Source organism: Vombatus ursinus, unplaced genomic scaffold, assembly GCF_900497805.2.
Source record: "Vombatus ursinus unplaced genomic scaffold, bare-nosed wombat genome assembly UNPS02005459.1, whole genome shotgun sequence".
NCBI lineage: Eukaryota > Metazoa > Chordata > Mammalia > Diprotodontia > Vombatidae > Vombatus > Vombatus ursinus.
In genome coordinates this window covers 11,861,929-11,877,163 of record NW_020945237.1, presented here as the reverse complement: position 1 = coordinate 11,877,163, position 15,235 = coordinate 11,861,929, and positions in this window count along the sequence as shown.

The following is a 15,235-nucleotide window of genomic DNA, read 5'->3' as shown; positions in this document are numbered from 1 at the left end:
TAAAGTGGCCAATTTAGGTTTGATTTCAGAAACAATAAGAACAAAACTCCTTAAGAATGTGTTGTCTGAAAGTAGAATAATCCACCTCAAGAGGTGGTCAATTCCTCCTCTTTGGAGGGCTTTGAGCAAAAGCTGGGTATCCATGTGAGGCACATGATTGTCGATCCCTTTTGTGTATGAGTTGGACTAGTTGTGCCTTCCACCTTTTTGTGGATTTCACTTGATTCTGTGATGTAATGAGTCATCTCTCTCTGGGGCTTATCAAGAAAAAGCTAAATGACCATCTGTGGTGGTTGTAATGGGAATTCTTATTCAGGTATCAGTTGAACTCAGTATCTCTGCCCATATATTTTCTAACTAAAACTATTTGAAACCCCAGAGGGTTCAACAGACTTTTCAAAATGGAGACATTTGACTTGGCTATAGGATGACAATATCTGATATAGAAACATTATCAATTTCCCTTCCCCAGTAGATAGAAGGTACCTATTGGGTGGGCCGCCAACAGCCTACTGATGTACTAGAATGCTGGTGTGTATAATGGCTTGTCTCTCCAATCATGAGTAACTCATTAATCTGTTTTCAAATGTTATTATACCTAGTTGAGATACATTTCTGCATCTTGGTCTAGATCCTCCCATTAGAGAAGAATCTGGTCTAAAGTGAAGTAGTCACCAATGACAGGAATAGTGGGTGTCAGGGCAAGCTAAATCCAAAACTGATTCACTAGAGTGAAGCAAATGTTTCCCAAGATATCAAGTCTCAGCTTGTCCTAGGGGACAATTTAGGACAGGTGGATGATAAATAGAGCAGCATCTGTGGATGACACACTATCCTAACCCCTGCCACCATGCAAGTTAGGTTAGTTTTTTTCTAAAAAAGGGATTGAAATCATCCTTGATACTTGATTATCTGAGAGGACTAAAGTCTCAGGCTGAGCCACAAGAATCTTTAGAAATATTCTGATGTTTGACTGGAAGAACACCATGAGAAACTCAGGCAAGAAAGCTTTGCTCAGCTGAATGAGTTCGAGATGTCCTCAGTACATCTCCTTATTGAATATTCTTCTGCTATGACTAAATAAATCTCCTTTTTATTAACTGTTGAGTAACTCACATGTGTCTCATTCCATTACAAACAAATACCTGAACTATAAGCTTAGCCTAAAACAGAATGCAAGTTAGCGATTCAAGAGGCAGACAGTTTGTGATAAGGAAATCCATCCATAGGCAGGAAAGGTTGATTGAATCAGCCTCTAAAAAGCATTACATGGAGATACCATCAGGTTGGGTCATGGAATACTAGATTTAAGAATTGTAGAGGTCATTGAGATTTGCCTTAAAGAAAAGTGAGTCCAGAGAGTTGGCTCAAGTGAGTAGCTAGCCCTAGTTCACCTAGGTGGTAAACAGAGCTTGAATTTGAATCACTCCTCTGATGCCAAGGAGGCAGCTACGTGGTGCCATAGTGCATATGGCCCTGGACCTAGAGTCAGAAAGACTCATCTTTCTGAGTTCAAATCTGGCCTCAAACACTTACTAACTGGCTGACCCTGTTGGCCTCAGTTTCCTCATCTGTAAGAGTCAAACAAGGCTGAAAAAGAGACTGAACAACAAACCTCTGATGCAAAATCCAACGCTCTTCCTATATCATCCTCCTGAGGGCTTGGAACACCTTGCAGTGGTAGCAAAAAGTAACAGTAGTAACAGCAAGTGTAGTAATTGTTTACATATATATCATAATTTACAGTTTACTATTAAGGGACAGGACTCCCAGTCATGGGAGTACTGACAAAGACAAAACAGAAAGCCAAATTTGGAGGCATGGACCAAAGAATTCAACAGTGTGGAGTCTTAGAAATCACACTGGGCATGGGGCCAAAGAGGATTAAGTTCAAATCCTGGCTGTGCCTTTTCCCAGCTGGGTGATTTTATGCACGTCATCAGATTACACAGATTTAAATTGAAAGACACCTTAGAAGTCATATCCTTCTACCTCCTAATTTTATAAAAGTGGAAACTGGGGCCTAGAGAGCTTAAGTGACTTGCCCAGGGTCACTCAGGTGGTGACAGAGACAGGATTTGGAGTCAGGTCCTCTGACTGCAAAGCTAACCCTCTGCCTGCTTCTGGCCTGTTTTCATCTGAAAAATCGTGATAATCATCTCTAACTTGTCTACCTTAGAGTAGGATCAAATTAGATGATGTTATGCAGAAAAGGGTTAGAAACTATTAAGTATTATACAAATTAAAGGTATTATTATCATCTCTAAGTTAAAGGTTACTTCTCTTTCAGAGAATAATTTATACTTCAAAGTTATCTGGCTTTAACATCTTCTGTTTCAGAGAAACATCCATGTGAATACTGGTCCCTGTGTATAGTAATGTCTTTTGAATCCCTCTACCCATCCTCCCCAGAACCTCAAGGGGCTGTAGATGACCCCCCAAAAAATCATGGTCACAAACTATTAAGATAAAAAAGAAATGTGCATGGAGAGGGGAGGGAGGGGTAGAAATAGATAGTGTGCCAGGCCTGGAGTCAGGAAGACTCCTTTGTGAGTTCAAATCTGACCTCAGACACTTACTAGCTGTGTGACCCTGGGCAAGTCACTTAGCCCTGCTTGCCTCACTTTCCTTATCTGTAAAATGAGCTGGAGAAGGAAATGGCAAAACACTCCAGTGTCTTTGTTGAGAAAACCGCAAATGGGGTTCACAATGAGTCAGACACAACTGGAACAACTCAACAGCCACTGAAGCATCTGAGGAAAGGAATGACATCGGCCTGCACTTTAGAAATATGAATTTACAGTGTATGGAGGATGAGTTGGAGAAGGGAAGAGCTTGATACAGGGTAATCAATTAGGAAGCCAATTAAGAAGTAATCCTGGCAAATGGTGATGAGGTCCTGGATGAGGAATGGTTTTGTAAAGTGAATGGTTGAGTGGATTATAAGTCATCCACATTTAGACAGTCATTTCAGCCCTGTACATCTCAATATTTTAAAGTACAAGATTTCTTAGAAAAAGGTAAATAATGTAAGCTGATTATTCTAACTCTTCATCAATAAATCAGTCTGGCTCACATGGCCCATGAAATTTGTAATATATTTTTAATTAAATTATTTACATAAGGGCTCAGAAAAAAAGAATATTTGTCTCATCTTTCTTTAAACTTTCTGATTATTTTAGCCCTCATGCAGTAGGAAAACAAAACAAAAGAGAACTTATAACATTACCTGGAAGAGCACTCTACCAGTATACACATATAGACCAATCACTAAAATCCTTTTCTTTCCTCTGTTTAACCTGGATAATTTGTTCTTAAGCTATTTTTGTGTGTGTGTGTGTGTGTGTGCCATGGACCCCTTCTCAGAATAATGCTTTTAAATGCATAAAATAAAATATGTGTTTATAAAACAGCAATTATTTTGAATATAGTTACCAATGTGTGTGTGTGTGTGTGTGTGTGTGTGTGTGTGTGTGTGTGTGTGTGTGTGTGTGTGCACTCGCGCCCCAGACCTCAAGGGATTTCTCTTTGGCTTATTTCAACTTATTTCAACTTCAAGTTCTAACAAATGAATGAATTTTTTGTCTCTGTCGATCTTCAAGGTTCCAAACTTTAAGCTGGTCATGATGGACTGCGTTTCTGCTTGATTTGTAAGACCTTAAATTTCAGTTTTTGTGATGTGATGAAGTGGCTACATTTTCATTCTCAGCCACTGACTTCTCCCTACTTCCAAGATATAATTATTTATGTGATTGGTCCAAAATAAATAGATTAGGTATTTGAATCACAAACAATGACCCCAAATTAGATCATAAATCATTTCACTAGGAAAAAATGCCAACAGACAACTTGAGTTGGAGGTGTCTGTGTTAATATATATCCTAAGTTTTTTCACCTTCAGGCAAGAGAAACTAACACTCATCCTTGGATTGAGATCATAGCTTTAAAGCTGGAGGCATCTTTTTAAAGGTCATTTGTGCAAGTTTCTAATTTCTACGGATAGGGAAACTGGATCCCAGAGAGCTTATAAGTTTCCCAAAGTCACTAAATGTTTAAGTGAAGATTTAAACACAGATACAACAAATTCAACGTTATTTCTACCTTATCAATTATTCTAGATCAGAAAGTATCGTTTCTTCCCTCAGGATTCCAATCTATTACCTTTAAACATAAATAAATCATCTTCTTTTCTATTATGCAGGAAGCTACTAGGACACAGTTTTAAATTATACTATGTGAAGAGGTGTCATAGTATAAAGTACCTTGCAAATCTTAAAGTTCTTTGAAGTGTTAGCTATGGTGATGATGATGACGACAAGTATATTAAGAACTGTGGAGCATCCTGTATCTTCGATTGTCAAGCTCAGAATTTCAACAGCTATTTCATTTAGGCATGTAGGCTGAGCTTCAAACCAAGATAATCTAGGTTCAAATCTTCCTCTGTAACTTATTAACTGTATGATCCCAGCCAAGTCATTTTACATTTGTGTTGTTGTTGTTCAATCATGGCTCTTTGTGACCCCGTTTGGGTTTTTTCTTGCCGTTTCCTTCTCCAGCTCATTTTATGGATGAAAAAGCTGAGGTAACAGGAAAAAGTGACTTGTGCAAGGTCACACAGCTAGTAAGTGTCTGAGGCCAGATTTGAACTCATAAAGAGTAATTTTCCTGATTCCAAGCCCAATGCTCTCTCCACTGAGCTATCTAGGTGCCCCTTTATCTCTTTGTAAACTACCTATGTAAGCAGTCACAGGCAGGTTATGATCTGCCCATTGGTGGAAGAACTGCCTACACTCAGAGCTATACTATCGTATCATTTGTTTTTAGTGAAATTCAGTTAGTCAGAAAATATTCATTAAGCATTTACTATGTGTGCAAATCATTATAATACGTGTTGGGAATACCACAAAAGGCAAAAAAAGAAAAAGAAAAAAAACTACCTTCAAGATGGCTGAATTCTGACAGGGTAAGACAACCTGTAAATAGTTAGTATGTACAAGATACATATTAAGTAGATGTAAGGTAATATCAGAGAGAAGGTACTGGGGAAACCTAGAAAGGTATATGATGGGATTTGAGCTAAGTCTTGATGGAAGGTAGGGGAACTAAGCGGTAATTGATATGGCAGTGCATTCAAGGTATGGCCTGGAATAATTGGGTGGCAGTAGCCCAAGAAAAGCCATGAAGATAGGAGATGGTGAGTCATGGACAAGTAACTTTAAGTGGGTCAATATAGCTATATCATACGTACCATGTGTGAAGGGGAGTAGAGTGTAAAACAATTGGAAAGGTGAAAAGGGTTCAGGTTCGGGAGACCTCTAAATGACAGAGGAATTTACATATGTTCTTTGAGGCACTTAGAAGCTATTGGAGTTTATCAAATGTGTACATTGGAGTGAGGTATGCGTGTAGTACAGTTAGACCTGTGCTTTAAGAAAATCACATTGACAGCCAAGTGGATGATGGATGGAAGTGGGGTGAGAATTGAGTTAGGGAGACCAAATAGAAGTCTGTTTCAATACTCCAGAAGAGAGATGATGAGGCCCCAAACCTGCTTGGTGGCTTTTCCAGAGGAGATATATATGAAAGTTGGTATGAAAGTAGAAACCAGATTTGGCAATGGATTGGGGAAGTGAGGTGAATCAGAGTGAAGACTTGAGGGTGACTCCAAGTTTGTGAGCCGGTGTGACTTTGATGATGATGATGATGCCCTTGCTAGTAATAGGGAATCTGGGAAGAGGGACAGGTTTGGGGATAATAGTACACTTTCTCTTTTGCCCATGTTAAGCTTGAGATGCTTCTAGGATATACCATGCAAGATGCTCAAGGGCCAGTTGTTGACTCAGGACTAGAACTCAGGAGAGAGAGCAGGGCTGTGTAGTTAGACCTAGGAGTCGTCTGCACCAAGATTATAATTGAACTTATGAAAATTCATGTGAACACCATCGTGAGAGAAAAGAGAAGAGATATTTTAAAACTACTTTGTCCTTTCCATTGTACTTCACTTCGAAAAGTAAAAGTTTTGTTGAGCTGAAGTGCTTTACTAATGCTTAACCTAGCACCAAAGAAACAAAAAGGGGGCTTACATGTCCGTGGCATTGCTGCATGCAATATTCTCCCTTCTCCCCTCTTACTCCAAGAGATTTTTAGAATTTTCCAAGGAGTCACCGATCTCTTTGACATAGATCTGTAGATGTAGATGAATTTCACTTTAGTAGAAATGATCACTCTAAATTTTAATTAACTTTGAATTTCCTTTGGTTTTGCTCTCATGAACGATTATAAAGGTAATTATGTGACTAGAGCTATCTAAACATCATCATAATCCTTTTTTCATAGTTATGGTCTTATGAAAACTAAACTTATAATTTCATATGAGTGAGATTGAGATTTTTTGCTTTCAAAAATATAGCATCAGAGAAATCAGATTTTATACCACTATGCAAAATAAGATCAAGAATGTAGGCTAAGTGGTTAGGGAACATTGACCATTCTTCTTTCATTTGTCTTTTTTTATGACTTAAATTGATTTGCAGCTGAACCAGAGGGGCACCTTGGGATATCTAAGTATAGGAACCCTAAGTTAGATACTGCTTTGAGTAGATATTGACCCACCAAATAGCTTGAACTTGTATGAGCTATTCTGGAGCCCTGGTATGAGAGCAGGATGCCCTACATGATATAGAAGAACCAAGAGCAATCTGGCCTTAATTTTCTTTCTATATAGTAGCTACAAAGTTCTTTGTTGATGAAAGCGAGGTATCGCTCTCTTACAAAACAAAAAGAAAACTTTTCCCTCTTTCTGATAAAAGAGAGTTCAATTACATTTTAAGAGTTCTTAGACCAAGGTCTGATTTTATCCAGGAATGGATTGACACTGCAGTAATACACCATGTGGCCTGAGCCCTTTTAAGGTAGTCCTAAGGGAGGTGTCCCATAAAGTATGATAGAGATTTGGAGGAAAACTGGGATCTAGAAAAAATATCAATATTTCAGATAGAATTATCATGCAGAAGTGTGCACAAAGTTTTCTCATTTTAAAATAAATAAACCAAACAAACAGCAACATCCAGCAGTAATATCTGGGATGCTCCTCTACCAAAGGCTTTTTTTGATCTAGCTTTTTATAAAGTAAAGTAAAGTATATTAGAAGAATGTCTGTAATGAAGGGAAGGTGCAGAAAGACCCAGTTCTTGGGGCTTTAGATAGCAGTCTCATGGTAAAGTGGACTCTCAATGGTCAAGGCCCAGGTTCAAGTCCCAGCTCTGAGACTTCCTGGATGGATGACATTTTGAAAGTCACTTTTCTTGTTAGAGCCTTTGTTTCCACATCTGCAAAATGGGCATAATAATATTTGCACTGCCTGCTCACAGAATTGATGTGAGAAAAGCACAATACACATGTGAGCTGTTGTTATAGGTGTTCACAAATTCATTGGTTGAAGGTAATTACTGTGTCAACTGTGTTGTCCCTTCCAAGAGCAAAATAACTTTATATGACTAATTCTACAGGGCTGGGGGGGAAGGAGACCTTGGACTTCAGGACTTACGGGAGAAGAGGTCCCAGAACACTGCTCCGTGGAGGTCATCATTAGTGGAAGGTGCAGGACTGGGGCCAGGCCTGGATAAAGCTCCGTGGGGATAACCCAAGGGGGACTGGGTGAGAATTTGCAGGTAATTCTCCATCTGTTGATGTCTTGCCAATTTCTTAAACTTCTCCCAGCTAGGGGAATACAGCTACTATTAGTGCCTTTTGCATTGTAGCACTCTGTGGCAAAACCCCAGTTACCCTATCCTACTTATGGCTCTGAGCCCTTTTAAAGAAAGTTAAACTGTTAAGCATCACACTCTGCTGTTCATTCATCTGCCTGCCTTTAGCAGCACCTCAGTTGTACTAGACAAAAATGGTATACCTATGTTTCCTTTCCTAGAATTCTGGTCCTTCTCTGCTTGGCTAGAGTCATTGTTCTTCCATGATTTCTGCTACCATGTTCTCCTTCACGATGACTAATAGCAGAGTATGATGACTTAATTTTCCAAACTCAATTTGCATCTTTTGCTTTTACTTAATAGTTTCTTTTACATAACGACCACCGTCTCCCTGTAAAAAGTATAATATTTTAACCCAGATTACACTCCCTAGAAAAATCTATATACTTTGCCTAATTCTGGGAAGCAGTATATACCACAAGACTGGGGAAGATAAACCCTATCCTGGGATCACTAATTACATACAGTTTGTGGAATTGTTCACCTGACTTCTTGTATCAGAGAACGGTCTCTGGACTGTTCTCTATTCTCCACCTTCATGCCTACATTGAACCCTAAACTATGCCTGTGGGATTCCATTGCTAGATATTGATGCCAGCTTGGATTCTTTCTGAGCATCCTTCTGCTTGTACCTATTAGCTGACTTCAACTTTGAAGAGTTCATTCCCATCTGTGTACTTGAGCTCCAAAACTTGCCATGTCCTCTAGGTTGGCTTAAAACCCCAGAATCTGATCTTGGCTTGATTCTCAGGAAAATTTACTGATTTTCCTCATGGAAATTGTGCCACATTTTCAAACTCTAAAATCTCAGTGTTTCAGTGAACCTTAGAGGTCATCTGATTCAACATTGGCCTTAAGCATGAATTTTCTCTGTGGCATTCCAGCAAGTCAAGAACACTGGACTTAGAATAAGGAAGACCTGAGTTATAAGCATGACTCAGAAAATACTATCTATGTGACCTTGGGAAAGTAATTTATTCCCTCTATACATGGAGATAATGATACCTACCTCACAGAATGGTTGTGAGGAACAAATGAGATAATTATATATCAAGTGTTTTGTATATCTTAATGTGCCATATAAATGCTAGTTGTTGTCGCTGCTGCTGCTTCTGCTGCTGCTGCTGCTACTACTACTACTACTACTACTACTACTTACTATTACTACTATCCATTCAACTGAGATTGACCCAAGTCAGGCTTATCTTAAAAAAGGTCTCAATCTGGAAGTTCAGGTTTGCAATTGGAATAAAATGTGCTATTTGTAGATCATCTAATAATTAACAAAAGGAGGTTATCCATAAATAGGAATGGATATGGAACAAGGATATAGCATTAGTTCAGGTAGATGCGGCACCCCTGACTCTATGTTGGCCAAGTTGGTCCGTAAACCAGAAGTTTGAGGGAGTAACTGCTAACTACTTTGTACTCTGGACACTATAAAGCTCTATCAGTGGTCCAAATCTTAGACCATTGGTTTTCCAAGTTGCAAGGATAGTCTCAACATACACACACACACACACACACACACACACACACAACACATACATATATACATATATATATATTTCAGTAGTTTCAAATAATTCCTTTTAAGGAAGAATAGGCTAATCTGCATGAAATAGGAGCATCTAGTCTAACCTACATAGCAGGACCCTCGGAAATATTTCTCCTTCCATAGATCTTGATTCAAAAGTGTATATGGCAAAAAGCATCCAATTCCTGGTTGAAAATTTAATTTAGTTTTCCAGCCCATCTATCTTTTTGCAATAGGTCTACCTGTCTCTTTTCCATCTGATATATCAGGAAATTTACAGAATTTGTCAGGGGTGAGGTGAGGCCATAGCTCTCTAATCTATATTACATTCTACCTATTCCCACTGCTTTTACTCCCTGGCTTCTAAATCTGGCCCACTCTGATAGACTCTGCCCCATAACTTTTCACAATTCAATGATGAATGAGAACTGGGTATGAATTAACAGATGAAGTATAGATGAGTAAAGAAGATGATTGATCATATCACATAGGAAAATGTAAGTAATATCTTATAGAGAAATAAACCATCTGGACCATACTTTACCAGTACCCAGGAATTAGCAATGTTTTTTTTTTTCTCAACTTGTATAAAAAACAATCATAAGTCAGAATATGCTACAAAAGGGTAGACCTTCATACAAAAATGTATGCCGTGATATTCTTTAATATAGCATCTGTAGAGATTTCACATCAAAAATGAAGTTCTCTAGACATTCCTATTCACAGTTGATTTTCAAAAATTTACATCATGCACTGAATTGCTACAGGTCTCCAAAATGAGATCTCTCTGAAGGATATTGGCTTCACCATAAACCAGAAAAATGGGATAAAATGGGCATATTGCCCAGATCCCAATATGTAGTTGAATGGGTAACCCATTAAGCTAGTAGGATAAGATATATAACTTGGGACAAGCACCTCCCAGGGACAATAGGGTAGGCCTAAACTTGATTAGGATGAGGCAACTAATTTGGCATATATTTGTGAAAAAGTACCATGCTTTCAACATCCCTAGAGGACTTTTTGCTACACAAATCCATCCTTTTTAACTCCAAGGTTTTAAATCGCAGAGATGTTCTATGGCTACTAATCATTAAACATCAGATCTCAGAAGAATTGAAATTGCAAAAAAGGACAAAGAAAAGATGGATGGTGTGTCAGTAGACTTCAGCATATTCCTGATGAAGATTTATTTAAGTAGTATGAAGAATTTCATTAATGATATATTTGACTATAATTGAAAGTGAGTTGGCCATATAATGAGAATGAACTGTAATAGTAAGCCCAAGAATTAACCTAGTATCTATCTATGGCCTTTAGCATATTTGATAGATTCCCTATGGAAGTTTTAAGAGAAGACACAAACAAGGATCTTACAAAAGGAGAAGAGAAGTCAAGGCATGGAGGGATCCAGATTTACTTTGGTGGAAGAATAATTCACCTGATGTGATCATGGATCCATTGAGATATGGAAGCATAACATGACACTCATGTTTAATGCCTAAAGTATATTTTTTTAAAAAGGAACTATGTGTTTAAGAAAGTAAACATGGCTGGATTCTTTCAAAGTGCTTTTTTTTAATCAAAATTCCTGAAAGAGAAAAACAGTAAGGAAACAAGATCTTGTCAGCCAAATAAATGAAATCTTTACTGCTACTCTTCTTGAAGACTCTTCTTTCTTATAGTTGGTATGTGCTATGGTTATTTCAACTTTTTGCCTCTCACAACAAAATAAAAACAAAAATTCACAGAACAGAAATGTGAACACTTTGGGGGAGGCAAAGGCTGAAAGTCTGGGGAGATACAGAAGGCAAAATTATACCACTAAATATTGGAAGTCTGTCAGCCATCGATTTCTCTGTGTGTATAGCTTATTTTTGATACTTTGGGAATTCTATTTAGACTTTTTTTTGGGTACAGTCCAAAGAACACTGAAACCACTAAATACATTGCTTGATAGTTGTAAAGCAAACTACCCAAGAGAGTACATGTGACATATATGGCAAGTCCCTTGAAAATAAGGGAAAAAAATAGGGACTGGACATGTGACTTCATAGGTTTAGGGAACTCTGTGTTGAGAAAACTCCCTTTACCAATTCAGTTAGGCCCTTCCTGTATCTTTGAGTCTTAGAATAGGTGTTTTTAAACTCTGTGTATTGTAGACTTCTCTGGGAATCTGACAAATCCCTGGACCCCCTTCTGAGGAAAATAATTATACATGCATAAAATAAAGAAGATTACAAAAAATCACATTGAAAGTTATCAAAATATTCTAAGAAATAAACCCATAGATCCAAGATTAAGGACTCCTGTCTTCAGGAACTGCCTTGGATTGAGAAGTTAGGTGACTTCCCTAGATCCACATGGTCATTATGTGTCAGCTTTTTGAGCAGTATGATTTGATCCCAATCCTGGGTGAGGTCTTCCTTCCTGAAATACGGGTCTTCCTGTTCCCTTCAGTAAATGCAGTTAAGTTCACATAAGTCCATTCATTCTTGCAAAATAAAAATAACTAGCATTCCATATTTTTTTAAAAGAATGATATCAATCAATCAAATTGAAACAGCTCAGAAGTGCCTAAGATGCTAAGAAGCAACCAGCCATGGCTTAATGAGCAGCAAATTGTGCCAGATCCTTTTCATTTGTTTCCTTCTGTTATATTGACAGTTCAGATAGGCAAGGCAGACAGAAAAGAAGGAACATATTGCAATTTTGACAAGGCTTCTGACAATAAGCTGGGAAATCGGTCTTGACTACTTTCAGGAGGGTGAACAACTGGCTTGAGTGCTATCACTGCCTTGGAATTAATTTGGTGGGAATGCAAACTGATGTTGCACACAAATCCTACTGGGCCCCATGTGAGAATGCAACCATTAAATTTCCAGGTAGTTAAAAATAGTGTAAAAGATAAAATTCCAAATAATTTACAAAAATTGGGGAAAAAAAACATTTTTACAGAGATGGGATGAAATAGTCTATCTCAGCAGTTATCAAACTTTTAGTCTTAGCTCCATTTTACACCCCCAAAATTATAGAGGACCCTAAATAACTTTTGTCTATGTGGGCTATAGCTATCAATTTTAAAACATACTAGAAATAAAAAAAAAATCTTAGTATTACTATGAAAATTGTTTTGATCTTGTAGACCCCTTTCGTGGAACTCTGAACCACACTTTAGAACTACTGTCTTTGTAGTTCCAATACTGCATCTAGAGACAAGATGGTAGGTGGTAACCTATGATTGAAGGTTGGGAGTACGTGAACAGCAGAAAGACAAGGGGACAATCCCACAGAAGAGATTTAAGGGTAGCATGTAGTGCCTTGTTAAATGATAGGGTAAAGACTATAATTGTAATAGTGAATGGATCTCTGATTTTATTAATAAAAGAAACTCACAGGTGAGGAAAACTCCTTCTAGTGTTACAGGTGGACACCTGCAACTTATAGTATAGGGTACTGAGAGATAAAATGATTTGCTAATGGTCACATAACCAGTATTTATTAGAGGTAGAATTTGGACACAGGTCTTCCTGAATTCAAAGAGGGCACTCTATCCACTACATCATGCTTGCTGTCCCTATGAGGATTATGCAGGGAATGAAGTGAGGCCAGAAACAATGGTGGAAGACTCAGAGATCAGGGAGGAATTGAGGGTCCAAGGGTTGTGGTGAACACAAAGCACAGCTATAAGAGGAGAGACACAATGGGAAAGGTGAGAAGACAAGCTCGTTTTCAGAGTGGGAGGGATTTCAGAGTTCAAGTTCCTGGAGGTAGAACTGTCTCAGTGATGGTGAGGTTGGGAAGACTCTATGTGAAAAATTGATGTTATCGAGGAAGGAGAAAGACTTACCTCAAGGATTGTTGATAATGGCAACAAGCTCAGCTAGGGTGATATGATTAGATAACATAACTTTAGGGAAGGAGAGATTGCTAACAAAGGTAGTAATGGGATGGTCTGTGATGGTGCAGAGCAATGAGTATGTTGACTTCTCCCTGGCTCTTTGGGATGGGATATGGCCCACATCAGTGATATCTCTGGGGCGTAGTTCTCTCACTCCACTGTAACAGGGGAGAGGAGAAAAGAGTTGGGAGTAGTTGAAAGGGTCTGAAATAGATGGACGCCTCTCTTGCTAATTGTATTTCCAAATCATCTTTTCTCCTCAAGCCCCAGACTCCATGTTAGGCCACTATTTCTCTAGGCAGATAATTTTACTTCCTATTTACTGAGAATTTTAAGGCTGCTCATCATGAATTCTTTCATCTCCTTTCTTCTATATATCAAGAGCCCTCTGTTTTGACCTAATTTCTCTTCTTTTGCTCTAATTTCAAAAGATGTTTGGGACTTTCCCCTTGTTAAAACTAACCTTTGTTTCCATTCCCTAGTTTGGAAACTTGTACCATTGACCATTTCCTCTCCCTCTTTAATCTTCAAGCCTAACCACTAACTCCCCATTGCCTAAATAATACTCAATTTTCTATCATTAAAAACAAAAACAACTTCCCTTAACCCTCTCTCATCTCCTCAACCACTGTTATCCTATATTTCACTGACAAACTACAAAAGGAAGTTTATAAGTCTTACTGTAGAGGGCGGAACCAAGATGGTGGAGTAAAAGCAGTGACTAGCTTGAGCTCTTCCCCAAACTTCTCCAAATACCTGTAAAAAATGGCTCTAAACAAATTCTAAAGCACCAGAACCCACAAAAAGACAGAGTGAAACAAATTTCCAGCCCAAGACACCCTAGATGGTTGATCTGAAAGATATATGGTGCTGGGTGGGGAGAGGAGTGCAGTTCCGCGTGAGCGCACAGGCAAACCAGGCCTCAGGAAACCTGGAGCAGGCCTCAGAGGACTGAATCACAGGCAATGCCAAAGAGAACTTAGATGGTCAGTAGGAAAAGTCTGTGTCTGCTGTGAGAGAGAAGGACGGTCCCAGCCCCAGTGGGCTCCAGGGGCAGTGGCTGCTTCTGGAGCTTCAGGCCCACAGATTGAGGGGGAATTGAGTGGCTGATAAGAGGGGGATTGCAGGAATCTCTTTGCTGGTGCAGGATTCTCTTGCTTTACCTATGCTTGGATCTGGGTCAAACTTCTGGGTGGCGGTCCTGGGATGACGAGGAGCACTGGAGTAGTGGAGCTTATAGTGGTGGTGAAGAGGAAATCCTCCTCACAGTTCCATGACAGAAAAGAGTGCTTGTGATCATTCATAGACCAGAGCACAGGCCAGGAAAGGAGTAAACACCTCACCCCTTATCATACCACCTTGGAAGAACTGAAAATTTTCAGGTCCCTAGAATTATCTCTGAAAACAGCTGTACAAAACCCCCAAAACTTGGGACAGTACATTCTCCACACTGGAAGCAGACCCCTACCTTAACAAAGAGTTTATAACTCAAGTAATTGGCTGGGATCATGAGCAAGCAGCACAAAAAGAGTCAGACCATAGAATCTTACTTTGGTGACAAAGAAGATCAAAACATACAACCAGAAGAAGACAGTAAAGTCAAAGCTCCTACATCCAAAGCCTCCAAGAAAAATATGAGTCAGGCCCAGGCCTTGGAAGAGCTCAAAAGGGATTTTGAGAAGCAAGTAAGAGAAATAGAGGAAAAACTGGGAACAGAAATGAGAATGATGGAAGAAAATCATGAAAAACAAGCCAACAGCTTGCTAAAGGAGACCCCAAAAAATAATGAAGAAAACAACACCTTAAAAAAGAGCCTAATCCAAATGGCAAAAGAGGTCCAAAAAGCCAATGAGGAGAAGAATGCCCTAAAAAGTAAAATTGGCCAAATGGAAAAGGAAGTCCAAAAGCTTACTGAAGAAAATACTTCCTTAAAAATTAGAATGGAGCAATTGGAAGCTAGTGACTTTATGAGAAACCAAGACACTGTAAAAGAAATTCAAAAGAATGAAAAAATAGAAAACAATGTGAAAT